Genomic DNA, 18,598 nt, shown 5'->3' with positions numbered 1-18,598 from the left:
ATGCCGACAAAAAACTTAAGTCTCTACTGCTACCAAAGGAAACTACAAACTACTCTTCAGTTATGCCATGAAATTAAGCAATAATGTTTAACAATGCACTGAGCTCAACTATAATACTACCACACATTCTAATCCCAGTGATACAGCCAATATATTAGCAGACAGAATTAATGCTAGCCCCACCTACCCAAATGGTTGTATGTATAATCCATGAAAATGTAGCTTCCAGTGAATCCCTGTAAAAGGCTAAAAGCAATATTTCTGGGGGATCAGATAACATATAATCAAAAAAAAAACTTTTGTGTGCTATTGTATATTTTTATCTGAGTAGATTCTGTAAATTTGTTAATTTTAACTGTTTCTCTTGAAGCTTTTTCTCCCTGGGCCTCTGCTGAAAATGGACATATATCCAGTTAGACCAGCCTGGTCAACAAATGTAAAATAAAATAAAAATAAAAATATCATGCTGCATTTTCATCAGTGTCAAGTATGCAGTATGCAAGCCTTAACTTAAACTGTTCAGTTTTAGCTCAACCTCACAGGGTTTATCCATAATGCCTGGGAAACTGTCATTTTGGCCCCTCTGTACAAGGGTGGCCCCTTTAGAAGCACGGCTAGGCCATCAGCCTCACCAGCTTTATATGCAAAACCATGGAACATACGATAAAAACACTGCAGAACTCACCACCGATAATGGAACACACCTTTATTAACAAACAAAAACGAACGATGAGCGCTTTCACGTACAAAGTATGCTTCTTCAGATCTACTGAACTGAATTCTCATCTCACTTTTTATACATTCAAAATGAAACCAATTAGTCACATAATTAATCAATTATCACATTAACAGACATTTCTTACTCATGAGTACTTTTAGATATATTGTAGTTATTTATTTATTACATTTATTTATTATATTATATATACACATATATTTATGTACATATTTTTGATACGTATTTTTATTCATATTTATCATATCATTCTTTATAGCTATATATGAATACACATGAGATACCCTTCTAGATATGTCTAGATAAATTGTCTATAGACATGATATATTTTATAATATTTTATAATATGTTACTATATTTATTCATAAATTTTGCTATATACATATATATATATATATATATATTTTTTTTTTTAGATTAACATGTTTTATTTGCTATAGGCTTGATGTCCATTTTATAGCTTATTGGCTATGTTAGCCTTTTTTCTCTAAGAACAAGTTTTGCAATGCTTCCTATAAGGTGCTTACAAGATTTTGTCTGTTAATGTGATAATTGATTAATTATGTGACTAATTGGTTTCATTTTGAATGTATAAAAAGTGAGATGAGAATTCAGTTCAGTAGATCTGAAGAAGCGTACTTTGTACGTGAAAGCGCTCATCATTCATTTTTGTTTGTTAATAAAGGTGTGTTCCATTATCGGTGGTGAGTTCTGCAGTGTTTTTATTGTATTGATCGTTCTTTTTGACTGGCAGACTCTTCAGAGACCTTAAGGAGATTCTCTATTTATAAACCATGGAACATATCATAGCAGAACTCATTTATGCAGACATGGGCAAATTAGTTGATCTAATCCTCACTCAGTTTGGTTTTATGAAAGGCAAGTAATACTTTCTGAACCTAGTAAATCTCTTTGAAAAGGTAACAAAGACTGAAGACAGTGATCACTGTGTGCACATTGTTTATCTTGACATATCCAAGGCTTTTGACACTATCCGCCATGTTGGTCTTATTGTATGTTAGACAAACTTAATGTAAAACCCCTACATTTTCTGTGAATCTCAAGTAGCAATACCCTTTCTAAACATAACTTTGTAGCTAGTGATGTACCCTACGGCTCAGTGCTTGGCCCTGTTTTGTTTGATATTCATTTTGCAGACATCCAAAACAATCTTCCTGAAGTGTGGCTGTCCAAGTTTTCTGATGACTGCAAGCTGAGAACGGTTATCCAGTCATTCACTGATACTAAACTGTTCCAACAAGGGATGGAATACGCACATAACAGGTGTACTAAAATGATCTCAAGCTAAGCGCAGAAAAGAGCAGAACAGTGTCAATCAGTATGTTATAAATGCTACTCCTCTTCACACAGATATGGTCATAACAAACCTAGGTAGTTATGGAGATAACTCCTTTTCTTGCACAAGATCATCATATTTCTTCCCTAGTCAGGAAATCCTTCTAGCTTATCCAGTTACTTTCCAAGGGAATATTTTCAAGCTTCAAAGCAGTCATCTTACTAGTGTACTCTTCCATACCTCTCAACTGTCCCTGATTTTCAGGAACATCCCTGATTTTGACTCAAATTTTAACTCTGTCCCTCTTAATCCCTCCTAAAACTTGTGACATTTGGAGGAAAGGTGGTGAACTACACTTAATGAATAATGACAATAATTGAGTTATAAACTTCTTTTACTTCAGATAATGTGTATTAATTCATATGCTCTGATACTGTCAATGTTTCAAGTTAATAGCACTAATATTTTAAAAGTGTCCCTGATTTTTTCTTGACTTGTCCCTGATTCTGTTGAAATTTGTCCCCAATTGGTTGAGAGGTCTGTACTCTTCCCTTATCAGACCCATCATTGAATTCAGTACCCCTCTTAGTATGTACAAATCCAAGTATGCTGCTCAACTGCAAAGTCCCCAACCAAAAAACAATAAAAGACCTTCAATCTTTCAACTATCCCAACAGATTAGCAAAACTCAGTAGCCTACCAGCTGTTCCATGATGACCTGTGCCTTGCTTTTTTGAGCCATGAAAGATAATTGTCAGTGACCTCTTACTTCTTCTCAAACTCATTGGCTCTACAAACACCTATACAGTAACCAAAATTTATACTAACAAATAAAAAGACTCGCTTGAAAGATTGGTTTCTAACTCAGTGTATTCTCACAATGTGGATTTAATCACTACTACAGATAAAGCAAAGTAGTAGTTTGGCTGCTTTTAATGCTAGTGTTTATGACTCGATAGGTAGACACAAGTTTAAAACAGGGTTGTCATGTATGGCCGTACTTGACATGGGAGGTAAGCACTATTAAGTGTTCATAAATGGTGGCAACGACTTTAAGTGTGTCTGCCTAAAAGTGCACATGGCTAGGCATATTCTGGTCCTTCTGGTGGCTTGCTTAGTATTATTTCCACATTTCTACTTTAAAAAGTTGTAGAAGACTGGTGGTTATCCAGGAGCATTAGGTAAAGCAGAACTGTAATTGCAGTAAGAAATTTTGCAGTAACTGTGGAAGGGATACGTAGCTCTAGATATTGAGCAGGGATCATCATTATAAGGAAGGATTTTAAACATATTTTATGTATTTTTGAAGGCAGAGTAGAGGTGCTGGAAGCTGTTGAAGACTGGGGGGGTGGAGGGTGAGAGGTGCACTTAGTGATCTAAAAAGGGCAATTATTTAAAACTATTTACTACCACAACATAGGTTCACTTGGAGGACATTTTAAGCTTATCCAATTTCCCTTTTGGTGCTTGAATTAACATTTCCTGATTGGTCTTACCTATCCCATGGCTGATAATTGTATATTAGCCCTAGTGAGAATAAATGTGATCATACTATAGATAATTTGAGGGGACCCATGTAAGGGATGCAGCATTTAGGAACTGCCTCTATCCATTAGTGACATGAGGGGCAATCCTGGAGTACATTTTCTATTACCCAGCCTTAGATCCAAGTTGCATTTGAATATGGACAGGGATGAGCTTTGTTTTACTTGAATGGATAGTCTGTTCTGAAACAGTGGTAGCCTCTGTGATAGATATCCATCTCTCCACAACATTCAGTTTAGATACCTGGACTGAGTATTTCTGATTCCATTTGACTTGCTGATGTTCAGTAGGTCCATCTGTATTAGGTCGGAGGATGCCTTGTATGCCAGACACGTCACTTTTAAGCACTCTGTAGGATACAGAGTATAGTGATAAATCTTTGATGTGGTCCATGCAAGACCTATTGTTTAGGACTTGTATCCTTTTAGTAAGGTATCTCTGTGGGTATTCCAATTGTTGCATGGGTCTAGACAGATACATGCCAAAGTGGGCATTATACAAAATGATTGACCTAATGAGGGCTTTGTAAAGGGGGACAATAGCATCTAAATCTAGTTACAATCAATTTGTTTATAAGCTGTGAAATATAGGAAGACTTCCTCATGACTCTGGGCACATGTTGGTCAAAAGTTAGGTCACTGTGCACACAAGTTCCCAAAAGACAAACAACTGGGTCAGTTCTCAAGAGGCATTGTCAATTTGGTTCCATGGAGTAGATGACTTCCCAAAGGATATGATAATATATTTCTTGGAGATTAGTTTAAATTCATGATTCTGGCACCAGTTATTTTTGGAGGCAAACCTTCCTGCATGATGGTTAAGTTATTCGGGGATTCAATAACTGCTCCTAGCTTGCAGTCATCTCAAACTTAGCTGGCCAAAAACCTTTGGTATTTCCTTTTACTTTTGAGATGTATATGCCAAGCAGAAAGTCGCAGCACCGAACCCTGAGGGACTACATTGGTGACTGGTCTCTTCCCCTATTTTGATCTCCTGCATGCTGTGAACAAGCATACCTGTATGCGTTCTTTGATTCACCTTCCTGATTGTATTAAATTATATTCCTTGTATAATACAGCACCACTTGTTAGAATGTGTTTTCAATTTGTAGCTTGGAACAGTCTTGTAGTAAGCAATGAAACAAAAATGAATGAACCAATAATGACAAAAGTACCCATTTCAGAAAATTTCAGCCATAAAAGGCCATTCAAACTTCTGTCATTACAATCCACCAATATCAGTAAATATGCAAAATCTCTGCAGAAGTAAGTCATCTAAATAATTCCACATTAAAGGGATTTGTAACTAATGAAGAGGTTGCTGCTAGCAAACAACTTTATATTTCATTGTTTCAGCTACAAATAAAGTGTCTGTTGCCCTTGAAGAATAAATGTTCTATTCTACATTAAAAAAATGATAAGCTAGTAATTTTGCAATGGGAAATGGATGGCAAATTTATAACAGAAACATAGTTACTAGGGAACTCCTCCAAAGGAGGACATTCATAGGAATGCAGCATTCACTCCCTTTAAAGTACAACACAGTACAGTATCAGCGATCCATCTGCGTACTGTGGGAGTAGAACCCACAGCCTTCTGCATCAAAAGCAAGTATACTAACTGTTGTTCTACTAACAATGCAAACAACTTAGCATAAGTAGCACTAAACATCTCTTCCCCTGAAGCTCTTAGCTCCTTGTAAAATCCACTTGACACTCAACTAAATCTCTAAAATTTGCAGCACAAGAAATCTGGAAAAAGCCAAAATTTATTTGGGGGCGGACAAAGGCCCAAAACCAGGGACACATTTTAAATATAGCTTGCATAATCTTAAAAAGTTGCTAAAATAAAGTGTTTTGTGTTACCATGTGTTTCCCGAAAGCATAGGAAGAATGAAACTTAAAGGGCTATCATTATTTAGTGAATTCAGTTCTCACTGATTTGCCAGAAAACCACAAATTTTAAGAGGAACAGACCAAGAGTATGAGCCAAATATTCTGTGAAAATATGGACAGTTGAGAGCTATGGACTCATCTCCCTGAATCACAAATGGTGGTATGGGTAGAGAATTCAGGCTCTTGTTTGAACCTGAGTAACACTAACTACCAGGTATACCTAACTGGAGTATTTTACACACAGACACACACACACACACACACACACACACACACACACACACACACACACACACACACACACACACACACACACACACACACACAGGCACAGCATAACTCCTGCAAATAAAAGGACAAAACTCTCCTTATCGGCATGAAAACAAAGTCCAAGAACCAGGTATAGAACAGCTGGATGTACTGGTAAACCAACACAAAATTAGATCCAGTAAAAAAAGGGCACAGCATGATCATCCATATAAAACAGGGTTTATTACATCAAGCTTTTGAGTTGAAACTCTTTTTACCAGTATGACTCTGGCTCTGGCATCACCAACAGAACAGCGGCAGCATGACTCCTGTAACACAGAGCAATAAGAGAACAAGAACAGCTAGTTTAGTTAGTTTAATTTCTGTGTGCGAATCCAAGGTAGCATGAAAACTCCACTTCATTAATTTTTCACAATAGGTCTTGCAGCTGTAAAAGTGGGGGCCCCCCCCCTCCCCTGGTTCTATGGTTCTGGCGCCCATGGGACAGAGTGGGTTAGATGTTCATGATATTAAAAAGAGCTGCTAGATTATGAAGAGTCGGTAACAGGTGAGTCAGGAATACTATAGTAAGTCCAAAAAATGCTATTTTTCTTCCAAAACAAAATGTATCAAGAGTAACTCAATCTGTACTGACGTTGTGTGAAATTTAAAAAAAAGTAATTGCCTGAAATATAATAGTAAAATAAGTTGCATTGCACTGCCTTTCAGTAAATTGTAATATATGGAAGAAAATGTGCAAATGGCATATAACTACATTTATCACTGTAGAACAAACTAATCCGTGCTTCTCAGATGACCACAGTATTGCAACGTCTAATGATGACTGAAGATGTTGAGGTACTAAGGTAGGTCAAAGGTTGCTTCCTTATATGGACATTGACTTGCTGAAGTTTACCCTTCCCCTTGGGCATGCAACAGTGGAAATAAGAACCCATTTTCCAAAATAAATAAATGAATAATAATTAAAGTAATAGCCACAAAATCATGTTTTGGACTATTACTTTATGTCAGTAAATGAATTAGTTGAGGCAGTTATTGCAATCTGCTTCTTGAAGCATATCCTTGAGACAGAGATCTACTTTTAATCTACTATCTTTAAGAACTGTGATAACTCTTTCTGATTCTGAAAGCTAGGCAATTAGGGCAATGATCATTTCTTTAGAAAACGCAGTTAAAAACCATTTAGCTAATATCTAGAAGAGCCTGAGTATTATCTAGCTGTTTAAATATTTTTCAATTCCTTGTACAATTTCTTTATTATATGCATATTTATTTGTTAGGAAAATCCTTGTCTTCTTTGTTTTAAATACAAAGTTCTATTATTCAGCATAAGTGCTTGTGGTTGATGAGTTATGCATTACCTTAAGGATTTATGCTTTTTGACTAATGTACCTTCACCTGTGGTGGTCTCTGTCTGAAGAGTGATTGCACAGAAGTAAACAAGAGGTTTTCCAGTTTGATTCTCAGCTGGGATGCCTTATGTGTAGAGTCTGCATGTCCTCCCTGCAGTCAAGTGGGTTTCCGCAGGGTGCTCCGGTTTCCTCCCACATTCCAAAGACATGCAGTAGGTGGATTGGACACTTAATTGGCCATAGGTGAGAGTGTGAGTGCAAGTGAGTGGTACGAATGAAGTACTGTGGTAGGGTGGCAAACCTTGGCTCGAGATGATTGTCACTGCTGAAGTGGCACCCTGACCCCACGTGCAAAATGGGAAAAGGGGTTGAGGATGGATGAATGGATTCATTCAAAGATTGGCTTACTTGAAAGGTAAAGCATTATGTTTGTTCTTGATTTATAAGTTTTGAGTAATTTGTGGCAGTGGCATCATAAACTGGGAAAGACAGGGGATTGGTGCTGAGGACTTACCCTGTATCTCTCCATTCTGGTAAATACTGTGTAAGTGTATGAGTGTTTAAAATGAATGATGTTCAAGTTTCAACTACTTTTGATAAAACTGCACTGAAGGGCACTGGGTTCAGTCTGAGTTGGATGAAATCTTGAGGAGCCGGTGTTACTACTCTGAACTGTAGCTGTATTTTGTGAAGCTCATTTTGGATGTTGCAGGGATCTTCTATTATCCAAGGCAGTTGTGTACCAAGGCCAGTTGACCTTTGTATGTTAACAAATACCGGTGTTAGAATTCAGACCCCATATTGCTGGATCCATCACTTCGTTGTTTTTTTTTTAATAACTTCATCTATAATTTTATACATCCACATGTCTAAACATGTGAAAATAATATAAATGGTGGGTGGAGCACATGCATGGCATGAATCATAACTCCACTAGGTGTCTGTCATGATTAAATAATAAATTAAGTGGGAATAGACCCCCATGACACCTACTGGATTGCCAACTGGCAAGAAATCAAAACAAGAAAGTTACATCCACAAATAAAACAGTCACCAGTAGAGTCCCCCAGGGTTCTGTGCTGGAACCCCTCTTGTTTGGCATCTACTTTACTGAGTAAAAGCCAATACTAAAGGGCTGTGGCTAACTAAGTGTGTAGATGACTGCAAGTTAGGAGCAGTCAGTGAATCTGCAAATGCCAAAAAAATGCATTATTGTATCCTTTGGGAAGTCAACTATTCCATGGTACTACCACATTGAGAATACACTCCTAAGAGTTGACCCATGTGTTTGGGATATGGGAACATATGTGGACAGTGACCTAACTTTTGATCAACATGCATCCATTGTTGTAAGAAAATAATTTTATATTGCACAGATTATAAACAAAGGGATTGTGTCTAGATACAGGGATGTCATTGTCTCCTTTTGGACAACCATTGAATATAATACCCCCTTTGACATGTATCTACCCAGATACATACAACTGGAATGTCCACAGAGATACCTAACTAAAAGGATACAAGGCCTAAACAGCATGTCCTACAAGGACCAACTGAAAGCCCTATTACTATACTTGGTATCCTACAAACTACTATGAGTTGACCTGTGTCTGCATAGAAGGCATCCACCAACCCAATACTGATGGATTTACTGCACATAAGCAAGTCCACTGGTATCAGAAAAACTAGGTCTTGGGATCTAAACCTCTTCTGCAACATCAACAGAATGGTTTGGAGGGACAGGTGTTTCTCACACAGAATACCTCTGTTCTGGAACAGATGCCCATCTACATTAACCAAAATCCATCCCTGTCCATATTCAAGCACAACTTGGATATGTGGATGGGAAACAGAAAATGTACCCCATGACTGCCCTCTGTACTACTAATGAACACAGGAAGCTCGTAAATATGTTATCCTGTGCATGGGTCCCCTCAAATTATCTATGGTATGATTCCAGTTATTCTCATTAGGGGTAATACATAATTATTGTCCATGGGATGGTTAAGGCCAATTTCTATCCAAACGAAATAGGTTAATTTGAGCACAAAAAGGGAAATTGGCTAGGCTTAAATTGGCCCACAAGGGCAGCCAACTTAGTACTTACCTATGATCCCATAATAAAATGTACATATTACCCCCTGAGGAAGGAGAACATCATCATCTTCTTTCAGCTGTTCCCGTTAGGGGTCGCCACAGCAGATCACCTGTTTCCATTTCTTCCTCTCCTCTGCATCTTGCTCTGTCACACCAGCCACCTGCATGTCCTCTCTCACCACATCCATAAACCTTATCTTAGGCCTTCCTCTTTTCCTGTTACCTGGTAGCTTCATCCTTAGCATCTTTTTCCCAATATACTCAACATCCCTCCTCAGCACATGTCCAAACCAACATAATCGTGTCTCTCTGGCTTTGTCTCCAAACCTTCCAACCTGGGCTGACCATCTAATATACTTATTCCTAATCCTGTCCACCCTCGTCACACCCAGTGCAAATCTTAACATCTTTCATTTTGCCACATCAAGCTCAAACTCCTGCCTTTTTGTCAATGCCACTGTCTCCAACCCATATAACATAGCTGGTCTCACTACCCTCTTGTAGACCTTCCCTTTCACTCTTACAGGTACTCGTCTGTCACAAATCACTCTTGACACTCTTCTCCACCCACTCCATCCCACCTGTACTCTCTTCTTCACCTCTCTTCCACACTCACCGTTACTCTGAACTATTGACCCCAAGTATTTAAACTCATCCACCTTCGCCATCTCTACTCCTTGCATATTCACCATTCCTCTATCCTCCCTCTCATTCACACACATATATTCTGTCTTAATCCTGCTGACCTTCATTCCTCTTCTCTCTAGAGCATATCTCCATCTCTCCAGGGTCTCCTCCACCTGTTCCCTGCTCTCACTACAGATCACAATGTCATCTGCAAACATCATAGTCCACGGGGACTCCTGTCTGATCTCGTCTGTCAACCTGTCCATCACCATTGCAAATAAGAAATGGCTCAGAGCTGATCCTTGATGTAACCCAACCTCCACCTTAAATGCATCCGTCACTCCCACCGCAGACCTCACCGCTGTCACACTACCCTCGTACATATCCTGTACCAGTCTTACATACTTCTCTGACACTCCTGACTTCCTCATACAATACCACAACTCCTCTCTAGGCACCCTGTCATATGCTTTCTCTAAGTCTACAAAAACACAATGCAACTCCTTCTGACATTCTCTGTACTTTTCCATCAACACTCTCAGAGCAAACATTGCATCTGTAGTGCTCTTTCCCAGCAGGAAACCATACTGCTGATCACTAATCATCACGTCCCTTCTTAACCTTGCTTCCACTACTCTTTCCCACAACGTCATGCTGTGACTGATCAATTTAATCCCTCTGTAGTTACTACAGCTCTGCACATCAGCCTTATTCTTAAAAATCGGTACCAAAACACTTTTTCTCCATTCCTCAGGCATCCTCTCAATTTCCAAGATTTCATTAAACAATCTGGTTAAAAACTCCACTGCCATTTCACCTAAACACCTCCATGCTTCCACAGGTATGTCATCTGGGCCAACAGCCTTTCCATTCTTCATCCTCTTCATGGCTATCCTTACTTCCTCCTTGCTAATCCATTGTACTTCATGATTCACTATCCCTACATCATCCAACCTTCTCTCTCTCTCATTCTCTTCATTCATCAACCCCTCAAAGTACTCTTTCCATATCCTCAACACACTCTCCTCGCTTGTGATAGGGGTGTAATATAATCAGGTTTTGAATGAAAAACATTTAAACCAAGGAAAGAGTTTTGGATAGCTTGTGTTGGCTTTTGCATCTTGTCTACACTAGGGAAATCCAAGATGGTGGAGTCCAGGGAGAATCTTACTGAGGATGTTAAAGCAATTTGAGAAGCACTGTACACTATTATGCAGCTTATGCACATCACTACCATAGGTTTGTAGCAGATGAAGACACTACTTTGAGCCATGGCCAGCAGTTAAAAAAATATTCAAGAAGTGTTATGTCAGCAACAGGAAGATTTTAAAGAATAGACATTGGCACAAAGCACAGGTTCAAAGCATATAGCAGATTTACAGACACACCTTTCAAATGGAGGCCAAAATTGATGAGTTAGAAAAAATAACTTACAGAAATAACCTCAGGGGTTAGATTGCCTGAGAGGGTGGAGGGAATCAGTCCTGTGTTTTTATATCTAGAGAAAGTACAAGCCTTATTAGAAACAGAGCTTCCACCAGTCAGAGAAAGAGCACATATGATTAAGTCTAGACATGTGAATGCACTATATCTTAGGTATTTTATTTTCAAATAGTTGAATTTCATTGATTGAGATTGTATATGAGGAAATCTAGAGACCTCAACAACAATCTTAAAATTGTAGGTCATTTGATAAGGATAGTCCCAGATTACAGTGCAGCATTTTTGAGAAATTAAAAACATTGGTTCCTTTTTAAGGATAGGCAAGGGAGATGAGTTTTTGAGTAATACTGTGTCATCCAGCACTACTGCAGATTATCAGCACATGCAGAGGTATTTTTTTAAAGACTGAAGGGTAGTTCCCAGAAAAAAAATTATATGCTGAAGGGTTGAAGCCCAACACTATGGCTGTAAATGCTAATCATAGGGACTGTCCCATAATGGATCCTTTTAAATTCTAGCCCCAAAGAAGTGGCAAGCAGTGCAGAAACCTCTTCAGAAACTGTGAATCACAGGATAGCCAAACAGAAATTGTTCCTATTGGCACAGAGTCAGTATACCCTCATGTCAGCACTGGAATCAAATAGGAACCAGGATTGAATGATATTATTTCAATAACACTGGTTTTAAAATTAAGGTCTGTTAATTTATAATAGATTGGTTGTAATACGGAATGTGTATTTATTTGTAACAGGTTTGCTTAGGTCATGGGAATATCACACTTTGATTTTAAATAGTGTCAATTTGGGCTGTATTTACCTTTAAGAAAAAATGTGGGGTTAATTAAATCTAGTTAATTATGTAATAGGAGCATATACATATATTAGAGAGATGTTCTTCAATGTTTAGTTCTGAAGAAGTCATGGATGTCATCAAGATGAAAGCAGTTAATTATTTTCTTTAATAAATATTATTTCATGAGATACCTTTGGCGTTTTTTGACTATTGGATACCTACAGTATACTTGGTTCATGCTGATTCACATTGCAGTTTTCTCAGCACATTTATTGGTGACATTTCTCAATATTTAAAATAATAATCGCTTAATATTATGGAGACTTATGAACTGTATAGCATGGTCACATTAAACATTGTTTACTTGACATTGTCATTGAAGTTATATTTGTTGACTAGCAGAAGAAGTATTGGTTATACTACTATGAATGCTGACGTGATGTAAAATAAATTAGTGGGGGTATTATTTTAAACAATTTTGTTTATTATATTTCAATTGTGTTTTACAGTTTGGAGGGTGGGAGGGTTGTGAAGCTTTTATTGTATGTGATACATTATGTATGTTTATCTGCTGGATGTTTTAATATGTATATCAGATTATTAAACCTGTTGCAATGAACATGTTGACAAGCAAAAAGAAAGAAAAGAATAGAAATGATTCCTATGACAAGAAACAGAAACCAACATTAACTATATACAATGCCTACTTATGCTCTAGCAATGCATTACAGTAGGTTTCCATGAAAAGGTACATCTTATACAAAACATGATTGTACTTCTAAATCAGCTACAACACGATGCATAGTAATTGGGACAATCCATTAATAAGTGTTTAAAAGAGATCTTTTGCTATGAATTCCTACTAGAGGGAGGCTACCCAACCCAAACAATTCTGTGGGGTATCCAGGTACTGCAGCCAAGGTAGCCACTTACTGAAATGGCATTCCCTTCTGTTTTCAGTTAACACTCTGGATATCTTTTACCATTAACTCCTTTACCTCAGTGAGGGTCAGAGAGAATATTACTCTTCCAACTATAGCTTTTTTTTTTTTTTTGGCCATCGGCATAGGTAAATCCATTAATCCTCTCTCAAGCTTAGTCCAGCCTTTAAGCCAACAACTTTGTAACATGTATGACTCTTTCACTGAGCTGACAAATATCTCTTCAAACAATTAGTTAAAGATTATTAAGATCCTTGTTAAACTGGCGTAATTAGTACAAGACCAAAAAAAAAAAACTACTCATTGAAACCAATATCCCATGATCTGCATCTCTAACAAATGCAATTTGAGGCCTAAAACATACTGGCCAACCTTTTTGATGTATATAAAATTATTTGTAGAGACACTTTCATGTGACAGTTCTAAACCCCCTTGATCTTGTATCTCAGAGGATAAATAGATGTATTGTCAGTCCCTTTCTGATACTGAAATGTGAAGCAATTCTCTGCAACCTAGTCTGAACTCACCTCTGTCTCTCTCTTCCCACCAATAATTATTGTGTATTATTAACTAGTGTACCCAAGGTGTCCAACCCTCCGCTAATTGCAAGCATAAACAATTACTTACATTTTTGATGTGGCAGTACAGAAATTGCAGTGCAAAGCCCCAGACCATAGCAAAGGTAAAGGTTGTTAAGTACGGACAGTGAGAAAACAAAGTGAAATATCAAGGTGATATTGCTGTAATGGACGAGGATGTGAATTTGTTGTTGTTTAATTTAGCAGTTGTACAATTGTAAAGAAATAAAAGTAGTCATGTCTGTTATGGGTAGAAGAAGTTATAATAATATAGACTAAGTTTTGCATAGTACCTCTTTAAGGCCTTTAAATATCTCAAGCAGTGCAACACATACATACTGGGCATTCATTTTGTAACTCCATCTTGAAATGATTATAGTAGAAGCCTAATTACCTGTACCTGTTTTGCTGGAAAATGAATTTACAGATCAGTTAGTGAATTGCTGCTCTCTCCAACACAATAATTCACCAGTAACATTTAATTACTGACCCCTTACATGCTAGGAACATACACTGACAGAAGCTGTGATAAGAGCACTCCATTCATGAAAATGGTCACTAGTAAAGTTATTGGTTTGTATTTTTTCATGTTTTATAAATATGTCGTTAGATGACTTAAACTGGCAACATATTCAGGAGTTTAAGCAACCAAGTCAATTAAACTTCCCATGTATTAAAATTAACATTAAAGATGAACCATTAATAGCTGGAACTCAGACAGGCAATCACTGCCTTATCCATGCCCACTGGGACATTTTCACCTTTTCTCACACCTACTGTCAATTGTCTTTGTCATTGAAAAGTTCTGTGACTGACTGTTATAACTCTTCATGTGATCAAGCTTTAACAAACAGCATGACTGATGAAACCAGACACAGAATAAAGCACATACTGCAACATTTCCTTTGCTAGATTTCCTAAAATATGCAAATTGTTATAGCATCTTAGTGAAAGTACAGTGTCATAACTTATTTTAAAAATTGTGGATTTTGTGTGGAAAGCAAGATAAATATTGCGGAAATTGCAGAAAAAATTTGGACTGCAGTTTTCCAGTGGCCCCCGTGTGAAACCTGAAGTTAACCAGCAAAAAGCATAAGAAAATAAGTGGTCACTTTTGTTTGCAATTTAAACCCTTAGAAAAGCAATTTTGATCAACACACGCACAGAATTATTCTGTGACAGAGTTGCCAAATAAGCAGAAATTTCATCTGTGACCAAGTGTCCAAATGAAAATGCTTAAATATGGGTTCCCACGATTGCCTCTTGCAAATGTATTTCCTGTTCGAATGATCAGAGGTATAGCTGGCTCATTTAGCCCACAATCTGTTAAATAAAAACACTGATTTGCTTTAACTTGTAGCAAGAAATATCCTTTGGTACTTTACAGGTTTGCTGGGATTAAATATCTAAATCCAAAGCTAAAACTAATGTCTTTCAGCTTTTCCCAGTTAGGGGTTGCCACAGTGGAACTCCAGTCCGCTAATGATTGGCAGCGGATTTTTATGGTGCTGAGGTGCCAGCTCAACGCCCAACCTTCAAAGAAGGCACACCCATTCACACACCTACCTGCATGTCTTTAATTGTCACTTGACCACAGGGAGGACATGCAGACTCCACACAGAAGGCACTCCAGCTGAGAATCGAACCAGAGAACCTCTTATTGTGAGGTGACAACGCTAACCACTGCACCACTGCAGCCTGCTAGCTATATCCATAGCTATAGCTATATTAATCAATCAATCTATATATATATATATATATATATAGAGAGAGAGAGAGAAAGAGATAATCCAGGTGCTAGATGCATGAATCTCACAAGTAGATGCATGGATGTGTAATATATCCAAGTTGAAATATCCTTCACTCAAAATAATTTTAAATATCTTTACTTGAAAAAGCGGCAGCCAAAAGGACAAACTGGTTTCACTCTAATGAGCATCATCGATATCATTTCAAGGGCTGTGTGCTAATATTAACCCTGCCCTAACAACTTTCTGCAAGTTAGTGATGGGGTTTGTGTTTCTTTTCTTCATTGTTACCAATTACAAATTAAAGTTGTCTTCCTTTTGTGATCAGTGTGTGTTTTTTCACTTACATGTAGTTTCAATATGCAGGGATTGATTTTTGTTCATCAGTGTTTCTGCACATAGTTCATGTCCTACTCTTATATATTTCTATGGGTCTACTTTTTTTAGTTGGATCTCATTTCACTGAATTTCATTTCACCCTGACCACTTTGCTGAAAACATAAATTACTGAAAACTCATTTCACTGAATCTCATTTCACTGAACTGCAGTTAGTATATATGGCACTGTGTAGAGTACTGTAAGGCATTTAAAAGGTATATGCCCTTTTTCCCACTGTAGTGTGATCCTGGAGTTAGTATATATAGTTAAGGGAGTGTGGGGGGCACAGCCTCCCACATTGGGGGTGTGGGGGTGTAGGCCCCCAGGTTGCTTGTTTTATATTGTATTTTACCAAAAGCTTAAAAACAATATATTTTAAACAATAGACACCCCTCCCAACTATATATACAAACTCCAGGATCGCACTACAGTGGGGAAAATGCCATATCCATTTTACTTGCCTTACAGGACTCTATACAGTGCCATATATACTAACTGCATTTCAGTGAAATGAGATTCAGTGAAATGAGTTTTCAGTAATTTGAGTTTTCAGCGAAGTTGCCGGGGTGAAATCAAATTCAAGTGAAATGAGATTCAACGAAACAAAGTAGACCCATTTATATATATATATATATATATATATATATATATATATATATATATCTTTATTTATTTATTTATATATGTAAATGTATATATTGATAGATATACATATATATATATATATATATATATATATATATATATATATATATATATATGTATATAGGTTCATACGTTCATAGGTAGGTACTAGGCTATTGGCCCTAGGGCCTATATAAGCCTAGCCAAAAAGGTACCCTGGCTTTCTCCACCCAAGAAAATTATTTTCCTGTGCATCTGTCGAACAGAGCCACAGAAGTGATCCCGGGGTGAATTTCCTATCTCCCATCCAATCATCAAGATTTTTCTTGAAGAGTGCTAATGAGGAGCTTTGTTTGATATAGATATGTAGTTTGTTCCAGAGTATGGGAAGTCTCTGGGACAGGAATCTATCCCTCCAGCATGTTCTGTTTATTGTGGTGACAAGGTTTAGGTCCCTAGAGCATGTAGCTCGGAAGGATTGGGATTTCTTTAAGAGGAGCATGTCCAACAGCTCTGGGTTACATAGCCTTGTATGTTAGGCAGAGATCACCTCTGAGTAGGCGATATGCGACGGAGTAAAGCTGGAGTCTTTTGAGACAGTCTGCATAGGGCATCTCTTTGAAGCTGGTAATCCTCTTTGTGAGGTATTTCTATGGCCTTTCCAGTTGTTGTAGATATCTTGTGAGGTACATACCAAAAGGGGCATTGTACTCTATAATGGGTCTAATGAGTGATGAGTAGAGGGGAAAAATGACCTCTTTTTTTCCTGGATGAGAAACCTTTTGTGATGAGGTGTGCCATGTAGAAGGATTTCCTGACTACTGTGGCGATGTGATTATTAAAGGAGAGGCTACTGTCCACCTGTGTCCCAAGGTCTGTTATCACACTTTCGGTGTTAAGTAGACTACAACCTATGTGGTAGCTCATGGTTACAGAGTTTTTACCAAAAGGGATAACAATGCAATTTTTGGCATTGAGCTTGAGGCCATGGCTTTGGCACCAGGCATCTGTCTCAGTGAGGCCCTTTTGTAGGAAGTCCACATCGTTAGGAGTTTCGATTATGGCTCCTAGTTTGCAGTCATCTGCGAACTTCGTTAGTCAAAGACCTTCTATGTTAGCCTGTACTTCAGAGAAGTAGATACCAAACAGGAAAGGACCCAGGACTGAACCCTGTGGTACTCCACTTGTCACTGGTCTGAAGTCGGATTTGGAGTTTGCTACTTTCACAGTGTGGGTTCTGTCAGTGAGCCATTTGGCAACCCATCTTGTGACATAGGGATTTATACCTAGTTTATAGATTATAGGTTCCTAGATTAGTACTAAGCTAACTGCCCTTGTGAGCCATTTTAAGCCTAGCCAATTATCCCTTGTGAGACTCAAACCCTGCACCTTGTGTTTGTAAGGCAAACACCTTAACCATTAGGCCACCCTCCCACCCTTATTGAGTTTAGTGAGTTTATCTATAATTCCAGAGTGGGGGATGGTGTCGAAAGCCTTGGTGAGATCTAGATAGGCTGTGTGAACCACCTTACCCTCACCTACGGCTTTGGGGACCATTTCAAAGAAGTCTATCAGGTTTAGGAGACATGATTTGCCTTTTACAAACCCGAACTGGGTGGGGTCTAGAGTTTGAAGATTACCAATGTCATTGTTTATATGTTCCATGATGATACGTTCCATAGCCTTGCAGACCAGGCTCGTCAGGCTAATGGGGCCGTAGTTCCCAGGGTCCGTGGTGGCTCCCTCTTTGTGGAATGGGATAACTGTCGCTGTGCACCATTCAGTGGGCACAAAGCCTGAGGTGAGGCTATGATTGAACATGGTACTTAGGTGGGGTGCCATTTTGTTCTGTAGTTCGTGTAGAATGCAGCCTGGGATGCTGTCAGGTCCCATGGATGCTGTGTTCTTGGCTTTGGAGAGTGTGGTTTTTACCTGTTCAGCCGTGATTACAGGAACCTTGCATTCTTCCGGTATAGAGATGGGCCCTTTAGGGGGTGAGAGGGGGGTAAAGTTAGCACTGAACCTATATGCCAGGATGTTGGCAATATCAGTTGGTTCTGTATATTTAGTGCCATTGTGCTGTAACTCAGAGCAGATCTGAGTGTTGGCATTGAGATTCCTGACATAGCTATAGAATGCTTTGTGGTTATCTTTAGAATCAGTTCATAGGTTCATAGGTAGGTACTAGGCTATTGGCCCTAGGGCATATATAAGCCTAGCCAAAGGTACCCTGGCTTTCGCCACCCAAGAAAATTATTTTCCTGTGCCACTGTCG

This window comes from Protopterus annectens, chromosome 1.part1 (genome assembly GCF_019279795.1).
Source record: "Protopterus annectens isolate FY-2018-M chromosome 1.part1, PAN1.0, whole genome shotgun sequence".
Classification (NCBI taxonomy): domain Eukaryota; kingdom Metazoa; phylum Chordata; order Ceratodontiformes; family Protopteridae; genus Protopterus; species Protopterus annectens.
This window is presented reverse-complemented; position numbering follows the sequence as displayed.